Source organism: Leptonychotes weddellii, chromosome 2 (assembly GCF_054177405.1).
Source record: "Leptonychotes weddellii isolate Sample4059 chromosome 2, ASM5417740v2, whole genome shotgun sequence".
In the NCBI taxonomy this organism is placed as follows: domain Eukaryota; kingdom Metazoa; phylum Chordata; class Mammalia; order Carnivora; family Phocidae; genus Leptonychotes; species Leptonychotes weddellii.
Window position 1 is genome coordinate 122892166 of NC_138370.1, and position 13948 is coordinate 122906113.

General features: G+C 44.5%; 1 protein-coding gene and 1 non-coding gene across 2 annotated transcripts in view; one reads left to right on the forward strand and one right to left on the reverse strand.

Moving 5' to 3' along the window:
• SHROOM3 (shroom family member 3) overlaps window positions 1–13948 on the reverse strand; it is a 242243-nt gene that overhangs the window by 208065 nt on the left and 20230 nt on the right. The window lies entirely within an intron of this gene.
• On the forward strand, window positions 3000–3127 carry LOC115943221 (small nucleolar RNA SNORA3/SNORA45 family). Its single transcript, XR_004077828.1, has one exon. It is a non-coding gene; the product is annotated as a small nucleolar RNA SNORA3/SNORA45 family (small nucleolar RNA).

Sequence of the window (13948 nt, forward strand, 5' to 3'; positions counted from 1 at the left end):
CTGTTTGATGGCTCTGCTCATGGCTTTCAGGATTCTCTTTGTGCCATGGAGTGGGAGGTAATTGTCTGTTCGACATTTTCCAAACGCTAGCTGAACTGGACGGCTGGCCAGGAACCGTGTGCTTGGGGCAGGCTGTCATTCGGTAATCACTGACTAAGGGCCGTACTAAATGCTTTGCGGGGGGACCTGCATTTCATCTTTAAACCAACACCATGAGGAAAATACAGTTATGATTTTTTTTTTGAAAGATTTTATTTATTCATTTGAGACACAGAGATACAGAGAGAGAGAGCATGAGCAGGGAGAGAGGCAGAGGGAGAAGGAGAAGCAGGTTCCCCGCTGAGCCAGGAGCCAGATGTGGGGCTCGATCCCAGGACCCTGGGATCACAACCCAAGCCGAAGGCAGATGCTCAACCATCTGAGCCATCCAGGCGCCCCTACAGTTATGATTGATAGATGCAGAAGTTCAGATGATGGTGATATTTCCAATCTTTTTCCCATCACAGCACCTCCAGGGCTGAGAGGACAAATCTCATGACACATGTGTATGCCATCGGCAGTGTGCTGGAGGGAAGGCTCAAATTTGGACAGGGTGAAAGTATCCTGCAGGGTTAAGAAAGTGGCTGAGCTGAAATTTAAACCCAAGACCGTGACTCTGAAACCTGTGCTCTTCATCACTGATTTCTACTGCGGTGTACCATCGAATTATTCGTGTGGTGTTGTAAAATTCTCACAAACATCTCCAAGGGGTGAATTATATGTCTTTATTTGAAGGCCGAATATAGCTGAGCCCCTTATGGTGCTGGTGTTGGGACACAGGCCAAACCCTCACTTGACTATTGGATTGTGCTTCCAATCATCGGTGCTTTTTAGAGTCACCGTTTGACTAATGCTTTCATGGAAATCCTGTCATCTCACCAGCTACACTGTAAAAAGATTCTTTTCTATGTACACTCTGAGTGGGAGGGTGTTAGAAGTCGGAATTGCAAAGCCAAGCAAACAGTAGAGCTATTACTACAGTAGGAAGAGCGGGAGTCCCTGTTTCTGGTGAATTTAATATATCTGACTGCAATCTGGGAAAGCAAGTACAGTCCTTCGCAATTCTTCCTTTTTATACTCTTCAGTCCACTGAGAAGCTACTTAGGAGGATATTCCTTCCAAGACCAGCTAGTCAGTGTCCAGCCTCCCCGGTGTGACCCTCTCTGTCCACAGGATACAGACGCAAAAAGGGAGCAGGGCTTGCTCATCTGCGTGTGGCTTGTTCATCGGGTCCTCCCTGCTCCACGTTCACTTTATTGGAAGCCTGTTTGGGTGTGAGAATTAAAGATTGCATGTGCTGTGTTCCTCTCCCTGGAGACAAAACCTCTCCCTGGGCTTTTCTTCCTCAAAGTCATGTGTTTCACCGCGTGAGTGTTTATTGCTTATTTGCCTAGAATGTTCAATTCAACGTCCACCAAGAAAAGAGGAAAAGTACCTAAATATACTAAATATACCAGAACTATACACAAGTTTTAATCCTCAGGAAGCTCTTCCCCGTCTCAGTGGTATTTACTCTCGGTTAAGCCCTGAAGGAACCGAGAGGTGTGTCTCTATTACCAAGACCCGGGGGCAGGGAGAGTCGCGCCGTGGCTGGGAGCTGGCATGGCAGCTGAGCTAAGCCTTGCTCCGGGAACCCAGAAACTGAAGGTGCCTTTCATGAAGCAGATCCCCCACAGAAGACGGCAAATGAACACGAACCTGCAACACCACACACCCAAGTTTTCAACTTTCTGTGATGTTTATTGCACACTTTGTGAATCTGTGCCTTACAAAACCAGCTCACTACTGACGCAGCAGAGACAGTTGTCATTTACCCCTAAATGCCTTCCCATTTGCCTTGTAAGCAATGACTTTTTCAGACAAGACCTTGTTTTTTCACTGTTAAAAATGAGAATCTCTGAGGGAAAAAGTAGATATTAGATCTTTAGTATATGTGCTGCCGAAGCGAGCACAATAGATATTAGATCTTTAGATAGCACCACTCACCTCCCGAGAACTGGGCCAGGAACCTCAGCAAAGGGGGAAATTGTGCTAAATGTGTTTAGAGGAATAAAACCAATAAGAAATAAAGCTTGGGTACACTATACCATTCATTTTGTAAGAAAGTTCTACTGTATTGCTAAAGCTGAGAAAATACTTCCAAATCACATGACTGCAGTCAACATCCAGACCTAGAGCAAAACTACTAAGCAGTAGGATTTGTGCCATAACAAAGATTTTCAAAAGAAAGAAAATTATGTAAACCTCCCCTCCTCCCTCCCTCCAAGCTAGACGGAGAGGTAATTAAAAAAAAGAAAAGAAAAAGAAAGAAAGAAAGAAAATCTTTGCTGGGCTGGAAGAAAAGCAAGAAAGAGAGTAAGTCCTTGGTCAGAGTGGCTGACAGAAAGTAGGGGTGATAGAGACCCTCAGATGGCTTTGAGGATCTCGGAGCACGTGACTCGTGACTCCACGCCCCACCAAGAATCCTGCAAGGAAATATTCTCACGGAGAGCCGATGCCAACACAAGGGGCTATAGTAGAGCAGGACAAGTTGAGCCAAGAGACAATCTAAGATAAACCCACCACCACCAAGTCCATGCTTCCTGTCATGTCAGAGCAAGACAGAAGAGCAGCCGAAACTTTCCCATGGCTTCCCTCACACCCTCCCCCCATGAGACCGGGCAAGAGCGGCTGAGAGAAAGCCAGTGGACTGGGAATGCTCTTATCACTGTGTGTGACGAGAAGCCAAAGGGCGGGGGCAGACTATGGACGTCGGCAGTGGATGGCAGTGAAGACAGATGCCAACAGCCACAAGGAGGACTTGGCAGTTAGCTGCCCACTCTTTAAATGTCCAGATCATATGTGACAATGCCAGGAACCAAGATTGTCTTATCCTTAGGGGGAAGGTTAAGAAAATAAAAAAAGAGTGGGAGGAGGAGAAGAATCTTGAAGTAAGAATTTACTCAAGAAGGACTGGGTTTCCCAAGACGAGAGTCGCATCCTGACATAGTTCTTGTCTTGCTGTGCTGGAGTTCTCGGAGAGAAATTGCTGGTCTTTTTTTTTTTTTTAAGATTTTATTTATTTGAGAGAGATACAGAGAGGGCATGAATGGGGGAAGAAGCAGAGGGAGAGGGAGAAGCAGACACCCTGCTGAGCAGGGAGCCCAACACAGGGCTCGATCCCAGGACCTTGAGATCATGACCTGAGCCGAAGGCAGATGCTTAACCGACTGAGCTACCCAGGCGCCCCAAGAATCTGCTGGTCTTGATTGACTGGCAAGGGCAGGCAGCACCCCCAGGAGTGGCCACGACAGAAACATGCTCCCACTGGCTCTTAGATGGAGTAGCTTGGCAGACATCATCCCTCATACCCATCAGGGAGCTGGTACCTGCCATGGTGTATTATAAACCCTTTCCCCGTTCTTCTAGGACTACTATGAAGCTCTGGGGAAGGAAAACCTCCCAAAGCAGACAATCGTGGTAAAGGTCAAATTCTTCAGCAGAAGAGCTAAAGAGAAGATTAAGGGTAAAAGGGGGGTAGGGTGGGAACAGGGGGCTGTGTCCTGGTGTTTTGAAGTCACATGGAGGAAGGGCCATTAAATGCTCACCAGTGCTTTTCAAAAAAAGGACTGGGTTTTACATGAGAAGTAATTGAATTTCCTTTGAATTAGAAAGATTTCGTTTTCTATTATCAAGAAGAAACTGGGGCTCATGAGTTAATTTAATTCAATTATGGAGAAATAAAATTACTTCTTAGCTCACTTGAGATTGACAACAGCAAAAAATTTACTCCCTTGACACATTTTAGTGTAAATACACTGTTACTATTTCAATTGTATCTCAAGTTTCAGAATGAGAGGCTTGAGGCCCTCTTAAAGGAGTTTTACCCCTCAGTGCAGGAATTAGAAGGAGCTTTTTTTAGGAGATGTAGTGAGGAGGGGGTGAGCATTGGGGTTGTCGCCCAGGATCCACGGCCCCCTTCCTTCAGTGAAGCAGCCTTGGTGACCTCACCCCCTCTCCTGTTGGGAAAGCCCAGCCTCGGCCAATCGGCACATGACCTTCCCCCGAGGGGGTTCGTCATGGGTGAGCAGCCACCACCGAGGACAGGCCTCCTCTCTCCCGAGATGAACACCGACACACGGCACCAGCCTTAGTTTGAAATGGACACCACAGAAGGTAAAGAAAAGATGTCTGGCAAAGCGCTAAATCAAATCCACCCTGAGACCCCTGCTTCTGAACTTTCCAGGACTGAGTCCCTCGGTCGCTTACTGCTGAACCCCGTGTGAGTTGGGCTTTGTGTTATGTGCAACCGAAAGAACCTGAAATGTCATGGTTCGAGAAAGGGACTTTCTCAGCCGCTAAATCTCAATGTCTGAGTAAAGTAGGGCCTCACAGTCGTTACCTCATACTTTAATGCCTTTTTTTTTCCTACAAGGGTATTCAATGAGAAAAACCCACAAAGAAGTAAAACCGAATTCAATGGAGTGAAAAACCCAGGGTATCCTTTTTTCCCCCCATATTTCACATTTATCTTCCCTTCAACCTGTGACATCATTCTCCTGGTGACCTGTGCGCGATGGATCTCTCTTTCTTTTCCTTCCTCCCTCTTCTTTCCTGCCTTAAAGACAGGAGGGGAGGGGCGCCTGGGTGACTCAGTCGTTAAGCGTCTGCCTTCGGCTCAGGTCATGGTCCCAGGGTCCTGGGATCGAGCCCCACATCAGGCTCCCTGCTCAGTGGGAAGCCTGCTTCTCCCTCTCCCACACCCCCTGCTTGTGCGCTTTCTCTCTCTCTCTCTCTCTCCCTGCGTCTCTCTCTGTCAAATAAATAAAACCTTTAAAAAAAAAAAAAAGACAGGAGGGGAGGACGAGGGGCAGGAGCAAGAGAGAGAAGACAGGCAGGCTGGCAGGCAACCTGCTTCTGATTGGGTGGAAGGAACATTCCTTCTTAGCTCTTACATAAAACTACGAATGTGTGCTCCCATTGTTCAGGGATATTGGGTGACTCCGAGAGAACAATCCATTCCACAAATTCCACTGACAGCTCATGAGCAGGTGATGCAAGCAGTGGAACACAATGCATGGGGATTGTTTGCTCTGTCATGGCTCTCAAGCCTGGCCGCTACAGGATTCTTATATTTCACTCACTCAGTTTCTCTCTCACAAACCACTCCTAGGCTCTTAGGGTGACCTCCCAGGCCAGAGTTTAGAACAAGCCACTGGACAGGACACTTATCAAAGTGCAAACATTGACTTTACAATGTGGCAGGTAAAAATAACCTGCCCGAGCGAGACTCCAAGTGCGTCAGGGGAGGCCAGTGTCCTGGGTGGTATACAGTGTACCCAAGACTTCCTCCTGGAGGCCTTCTCTCCCACGTTCTTTTCTTTCCTTCCCGTGGCTGCAAACTGACCACGGTCAAAGGAGGCCGCTCTCTTTACGATGTTAGATTTTTAAGTTTCTGCCCTTTCTGATCTATTCTTTGCCTTTTGGGAAAACAGACAAATTCCAAATTGACTGCTGCATACAATAGCAGTGCAAAGGAGCCCGCTAGCATTGATTGGTTACTTCATTCATTCATTCATTCATTCATCTGGCATCCAGAGCATGCGAATCCAGGAAGAGAGGTACAATTCCCAAGGCTTGGTTTCAGCTCACAAAACCAATGATGAGGTTGGGAGGGAATCTGAGGCTAAAGTCCAGACTACTCCGGAGGTAACACGTGGGTATGGCTCAGGGCCTGGCCAGGGAAGAGCAGAGGATAGGGCAAAATATTTTCAGATGTGATGCAGGTGGGGAAATGCCCCTGCTAAATAATAATAATTGGATCCTTGCATCCATGCTGAAGCAAGGGTGAGTTTAGAGTCAACATCCTGCTAGTTAGAGCTAAATCACATTAGGTTCTGTGCTTGGAAGAGTGAGACTGACTCTACTGGAAGAACTCTCAAAACTCTACATTAAACAATCCAATTGGAAAATGAGCAAAAGACATGAAGAGACACTCAAACCAAGAGGATATATGGTGACACATGAAAAGGTGTTCAACAGGACTAACCATGAGAGGAATGCAAATTAAAACCACACTGAGATATCATTAAATACCTGTTAGAGTAACTAAAATAAAAAACAGTAATAATGACAAATGCTGGCAAAGATATGGAGAAACTTGATCTCTCACACAATGATGGTAGGAACGTAAAATGCCACAACCATTCTGGAAAACAGTTTGGTAGCTGCTTTAAAAACTAAACATACATTTACCTATGACCCAGCAACTGCACTCCTGGGCATTTATCCCAGAGAAATGAAAACTTATGTTCCACATAAGTATACTACTGATCACAGCAGCTTTATTTGTAATAGCCCATAACTGGAAACAACAAAAATATCCCTCAGTAGGTGAGTGGTTAAACAACCTGTGGTATATCCATACCATGGAATACTACTCAGCAATAAAAAGGAATAGTATTTATATAACATTACCAAAGTGACAAAATTAGAAATGGAAAACAGATTAGTGGTTGCCAGGGGTTAGGGACTGTGTAGGAATAACATGTGGGGGATGAAATAGTCCTATATTTTGATTACACTGGTGATTACATGAATTTATATATGTGATAAAATGGCATGGAACTATACACATGCATTGTACCAATGTCAAATTCCTGGACTCGATTATTGTACTACAATTATGTAAGATGTAACCATTCGGGGAAATTGGGTAAAGGAGTCACCAGAACTCTTTCGTACCATTTTTTGCAACTTTCTGTGAATTTCTTATTATTTTAAAAAAATTTTTCTGGGGGTGGGGCACCTGGATGGCTCAGTCAGTTAAGGGTCTCCCTTTGGCTCAGGTCATGATCCCGGAATCCCATGATCAGTCCTGCATCGCCCCCCTCCCCAACTCAGTGGTGAGTCTGCTTCTCCCTCTGACCCCCCCCCAACTCTCATGCATTCTCTCTTTTACTCTCTCTCAAATAAATAAATAAAATCTTAAAAAAAATTTTTTTTGACCTTACCAAGAGTTTCTGGACCTAAGCCAGATGCTGTGACTTCTGTGGTTTGCGCTCTCCAGCATCCATTTAGCAGTGGTCTCCTGTTCACTGTACCCAAATTTCCTCAGTGGGACCCCCTCTTAGCCACTCTCTGCCCAGATAGTTCCAGTGAAAACACATGACCTGGGCCTAGGCGGTCAGCATATCATGTTCCCCTGAGCCAGTCTAGACTGGATTTTGCTGGAGCTGGAATAGAAATAATTGCTCTTTTGCACTGGACTCAGATCTGGAAGGATAGAGGTCTGGGAACCACATAAGGGGCCGCGAATGACACTGTTGCCAGGGAAACGTTAAGTGAGAAAAAGAGAAAGAAATTCCTTTCCGAGGAAATCGTGTGAGTTTTGCGTCCAGTCATGCCTACCTTCGGACTGTTCTGTTTGTGAGCCAACACATCTCATAAATCCCGGAACAGGCAGCCCTTTGCTGGTTACCATAACACCTGGATATTTAGCAGTTAATGTAATCCAGGGAGAGAAAACCGCCTACCCTTCCAGAAACAAAACTGCAAAGAGCTCTCAAGGTTGCCCACGAACCCATCTCCTTAGATCAGTGGTACTAATGGAAACCTGTTCTCTGGGACTCGTGGCCACAAATCCACTGCATCTACCCTCCTAAGGGTTGATGCTGAAACCTAACACCTGCCATGGGGGGACGTGACGGGTAGGGCAGGAAGGAGTCACGTTTCATTAAATAAGGAGGAATACCGATTCTCTGAGCAGATAATATTTAGGACCCTGTCTCTCCCTCCAACTCCACATGTCATTCTGATTTTTCATTTTCTCATTTTATTTTGCTTACCATTTTGCTTCCAAATGCCTTCATGTATAGCCCAGTTTTTGTCTCCTTTCTCTTGTTTGCCCCAGTCACAAGATCCATGGTTCTGACCCGGCCTAGTCTCTGTCCTCCTCTCTCTTGTCCCTCATGAGGCCCCGAGGAGGTCTGAGGCCCACACCTTCCCTCTCCTCTAGCCCCCGCCTCCCCATCTCGGTGAAAACGGGGTTCTTTCCACCTGTGCTCTGGGTCCCAGATCCTCAGGATTCCTTCTGCTCACCCTTATACACATGCCCAAATTTCTCTCCTCATGTGAAAACAAACACTGGCCCTCACCCTTTGCTTCCTGCTAATGATTGCCCTATCTCTCTGCGCTTCTCAGGCAAGTTTCTGGAAAGAACATTCTACCTTGACAGGCTCTGTGCTTCCTTACCTTTTATTAAATGCCTAGTCCTTGGCCATCTGGCCTCTGCCTTATTGAAACTGCTCTCTGAGACCTCCCAGTTGCAACATGGAAAGGACTGGTGTGAGTCTCAGTGTTTGCAGCCCCTGTGCGCTGCCTGAAGTTGTTGCCCGCTCCCTCCCCACAAACGCCCTCTCTTGGACTTCCCTGATGCCACGCTCCTGGTTTTCTTCCCACCTCTCTGTCCACTTCTCCGCAGTCTCCTTGGCGGGACCTTCTTGTTTTGCCCTGCTTCTCAGAGATTCGTGCTTGGCTTTCTGTGTGTCATTACATTCTTATCGTCACCACACTCTAACTGGGAAATCTCCTCACAATCTGTGACTTCACTTAACACCATTACAAGTTGCCAAGTCCATTTCCTGGGCTCCAGGTCACCTCACTTGAGGCCCTCCACCAGGGTCTTCAAGTTCCCCCTGTCCAAATGGAGCACAGCCTCTGTCTCCTTCTCTGCAGCACTCCCTCTCTTCCTTCTGCATCCCTTGCAGGGAAGGGCGGCACCAACCACCCAGGCCCCCAAGCCCCCCTTCCTCCCTCCGTGTGGTCAGCAGCTCAGCCCTCTGGGTTTTAGCTCATTCCCAGCCTCTGACGCTCCTGATTTCTTACCAGCTTATCCCACCTGGCTCATCTCCAGGTTTCCCCACACACCTAGCCCCCAAACAAAAATGTGGTTAGGTTCCACCTTGCTTCGAGCCCTGCCTTGGCTGCTCCTGGTCTTCCTGGTGAAGGCTTCTCTCGATGCCGCACCCTCAATGACAGGCTTCCTGCCTTTCCTCCTGACACTTCCCCAAGTGCGCCCTCACCCCCGCAGCTGACTCCTACACTGACCTTCCAAACGGTTCAGCTGGGTGTCACTTCTCATGGAAACCCTTCTAATGTGCCCAAGCTGGCTCTGTTCCTTCCCATGTGCATGGAGACTGTCACGGTACGTGTCCTATACCGTGTCCTCCATAACAGCAAGATAGCCTCATGGGCAAGGGAAGGGTTTCTTTTTTTTTTTTCTTTTCTTTTGTATAGCACATTTTTTTCCCCAAATTTTGAATTTGAAGATTGAATAGTGCCCCCCCCCCCCCGCCCAGGATTCTGCCTACACAGTACCTATGAATATGACCTTATTTGGAAATAGGGTCTTTGCAGATACAATCAAGATGCGGTCATATGAGATTAGGATGGGCCCTAATTGAATGACTGGTTCCTTATAAGAAGAGGGAAATCTGGACAAACACACAGTACGGAATATCACATGAAGAGAGAGGTGAAGATCGGAGTGATGTCTGAAAGAGGCAAGGAAGGATCCTCCCCTACAGGCTTCAGAGGGAGCGTGGCCCTGCCACCACCCTGATTTCAGACATCTGGCCTCCCAAGCAATGAGAATGTGAATTTCTGTTGCTTTCAGCTACCCAGTTTGTGGTACTTTCTTATGGCAGCCCTAAAAAACTAATAAAATTATCTTATACAGAGAGAAACACAACAATATGCAGTTGACCCTTGAACAATGTGGGGGTTAGGAGCACTAACCCTCTGCATCATTGAAAATCCACTTATAACTTTTTTTAAGTTTTTTCCCAAAAATCCACTTATAACTTTTTATAAGTTTTCCCAAAAACTTTACTAATAGCTGGAAACTGTACCAGTAACATAAGCAGTCTATTAACACACATATTTATGTTTTATGTATTATATACTGTATTCTTACAATAAAATAAGCTAGAGAAAAGAAAATGTTAAGAAAATCATAAGGAAGAGAAGATACATTTAGTACTGTACTATATTTATCAAAAAAAAATTTATATAAATAGGCCTGCACAGCTCAAACCTATGTTGTTCAAGGTTTAACTACAGATTAATATACCTATTAATATAAAATATAAAACCAAGTGTAACATAAAATATAAAATAGATAATATATTTATTAATATAGATATAAATTTTTTTTAAGATTTTATTTATTCATTTATTTGAGAGAATGAGAGAGAGAGAGAGCACATGAGAAGGGGGAAGGTCAGAGGGAGAAGCAGACTCCCTGCCGAGCAGGGAGCCTGATGCGGGACTCGATCCGGGACTTCAGGATCATGATCTGAGCCGAAGGCAGTCGCTTAACCAACTGAGCCACCCAGGCGCCCTAGATATAAATTTTTTTACTGAATCATTTGAAAATTTTAGAGATCATGACATTTATCTCTCAATACTTTAGTATGTATCTCCTAAGAGTAAAGACATTCTTGTATAATTACAATATCATCATACTCTGAAAATGTAACCTTAATACAATAATATAGATTATACATAATACATAATATATAACATAATATATATTTGAACTTCCCAGTGGTCATAACAACGACTTTATAGCTTTAAAAAAAAGTTCAGAATTCAATCAAGATTCAGTTACTGTATTTAATTATTGTTTCTATAACCTCCTTATAGAGCAACCGTTCTTTGTCTTTATTTTTTTCTTCTCTTAACATTGACATTTTTAAAGAGTCTAGGCCAGTTTTGTACATTGCCCCCAAATTTGGATTTGTCTGATTGTTTCTTCATGATTAGATTCAGGTTAAACCAGTTTGGCAAAGAGCTACAAGGGTGACATTGTGTCTTTCTCAGTACATCACATCGGGAAGCACCTTATGACATTGATTTTGTTTGCTTTGTTTTGTCTTAATTTTTTATTTGAGTATAGGTGACACAACATTCATTCATTTCAGGTGTAGGACACAGTGATTTGACAAGGTTATATGTTATGCTATGCTCACCACAAGTGTAGCTACCGTCTGCCCGTATGACACCTGATTTGATTACCAATACTCATTACTGGCAACGGTAAGTTTGATCACATGGTTAAGGTAGAGGATTGTGTCTTACTGTATTCCCAGTATTTATCAATAGGCCTGTGACCCAGGAATTGTTCATTGAATGAATCAATAAATGACCCTTCTGAAGTCCAGTAGTCTACACTGAAACTAAAAAATTTGAAACCTTAGCAACACGTGCAACTTCATACCAATCATCTACATCACCTCCTATTAATCCTGGACATCACTGGGCCACAGTGACTTTGTCATCCCCGCTTCTACCATGTTAATGCTCCACACTATGACGTGAAATCTGTTGTGCAGAGTGGTATTGGCTTATAGAGAGTTGTACTGTGAGCTTAGGAGCTGTGGAACATAGCTATCAGGATGGCTGGCTGTAACACTCAAAAATGAAACAAACTGACTCCAATGTCACTGTTTTCTTCCAAGATATTTTATTTAGGTCCCAGCAATTTAGGCCAGTCGCCAGAGTTAGCTAATATGTTTGTAACAGCCAATTATAAAATGTTAATTTTGAAAATTATCTGTTTATCTTTCAACACACAGCCTTCAGATCACCTAAAACCCCAGGGCTTACTGTCTGTAATTGGTTTCTGTCCACCATATTTAATCACTGGTCAATATTTTTACAAAGATACTCAATTTTGATTACAAAGGGAATGTTAGAGATGAGATCATGAATGATTAAAAAAAAAATAAAAGGCTTTTATTATGGAGCCAAATACTAGTGAAGCCATACGATTTAGCTCCCGAAAGCTACCTCAGATCCAAAGATGGAAATACCGGACCTTGATCACTATAACAAGAGTTGTTGTTTCTCACAAACAGTGAGAATTCTCTTCTACAATATGTGGTCCCTAGTTCTAGCTGCCCAAATATTGGCGGAAAGCTGTGGGGAGTGTTCTAATTGGCTTAGTCTGAGCTAACTTCACACACTGCAGGAAGCACTGGCATAACCACTCTGGTAAAAAAAGGAAAAGTTGATGAGCTCCCTTGGCTTCAGTGTTTATGAAGTACACCCAAGAAAACTTGGGTGGCCTTCAGAGAAATTTAGTAAGGACAAAAATGCAGTCCTTAGTGCCTGTAGTACCGTGTCCACTGCTGGATGTCATTCTAACAGAGAAGGGGCGATCTAGAGCTCATCAGAGGAGTGTCATCAAGCAATGGTGTTAAGAGGGGAGTCTTGGGAGCCAAACCACCTGCGTTCAAAGTTAAGCCCTGTGACTTACTAGCTGTGGAACTTTGGGCACATTACCTAACCTCTCTGTGCCTCAGTTTCCTCATCTGTAAAATGGGGATAGGACTCACCTCAGGGTTAAGGGAGTTATATGAACTAATATACATGAACTGCTGAGGATGACACCTGGCACATAATACGCAGTCAGGAAATGTTGCTTATTATTACTGTGCCATCATCACCACCACCGTTATCTCCTGGAACAACTGGTGAAAATAAAGCAGGGAAAATAAAAAGGAGACCTGGAGGGCTATGACTGGTCTCTTCAAAGGCTTGAAATGCTGCCAACAGGAAGAGGGATTAGGTGATTTCCATGGGACCTGGGAGCACATCTAATATCAAAGGGTATAAATTACAGGACTTCAGAATTGAGCTCACTATGTAGGGTGCATTGTCTTAATGATCAGAGTTATCTGAAGATTAGAGGCTTGCTCTGACTGAGAGATGTCCCGGGTTACTGGGGTGTTCAATCCCACCCTGGATGATCCTGTGGGATTTAATAATTAGCTGGAAGACTGAATTAGGTGATCCAAAAGAAGATAGCCTTGTGAGTCTATAATCAAATACACCCATTAAAGCATCAAGCACAGTGTTAAAGAATGATTAAAATATAAGAAGCTCTACACAAATCAAAACCCCTATATTGCAAAACTGCCACACCTCACACCTCCCAAATCTACTCATGAGTCATCCTGATTTCCACCTGATACCCACATAAACAGGAAAGAGATGCAGTAAAGAGATATCACCTGAATAACACACTCAGGGACACCTGGGTGGCTCAGTTGGTTAAGCACAGACTCTGGATTTCAGCTCAGGTCAGGCTCTCAGGGTCCTGAGATGGAGCCTCAAGTCGGGCTCTGCACTCGTCACAGAGTCTGCTTCTCCCTCTCCCTCCGCCCCTCCCCCCTTCTTGTGCACGCTCACTCTCTCTCTCTCCAAAATAAATAAATCTTTAAAAACAAAATACACTCAGGGCGCCTGGGTGGCTCAGTTGGTTAAGCGACTGCCTTCGGCTCAGGTCATGATCCTGGAGTCCTGGGATCGAGTCCCGCATCGGGCTCCCTGCTCGGCGGGGAGTCTGCTTCTCCCTCTGACCTTCCCCCTTCTCATGTGCTCTCTCTCATTCTCTCTCTCTCAAATAAATAAATAAAATCTTAAAAAAAAAAACACACTCAGACGCATATACAAAAACATAGGAAGCACCTTATACTATAGGAGTTTAAGTTCTAACATCAGTCAGCGTATATGGTAAGAATCACATACAGTCAAAGTTGCCCTGAAAAATCTAGAAAGGCACCACCTTAGCAACTGTTTCTTTGTAAGCTGAGCACAGTTTCCCCCGTGTTGTGAATGGTCTCTGCTTCTCTGGTTCAGCACTAAATAAAGGAGTCAGCTTGAATTTAAGTGCCAAGTTCTATGAAAAACATATATGTTTAGACAGTACACTCTGTCAGGGGGAAAAGAGATTTGTTCCCTAGCGAGATGAGACTAAATGAGACCAATGAGATTCATGTCACCCACTCATTCTCACTTCAGGACACATACTCAGTGAGTAGAACAGCAAACTAAATTGATTTTCCTATTTTGTCTATTTCTT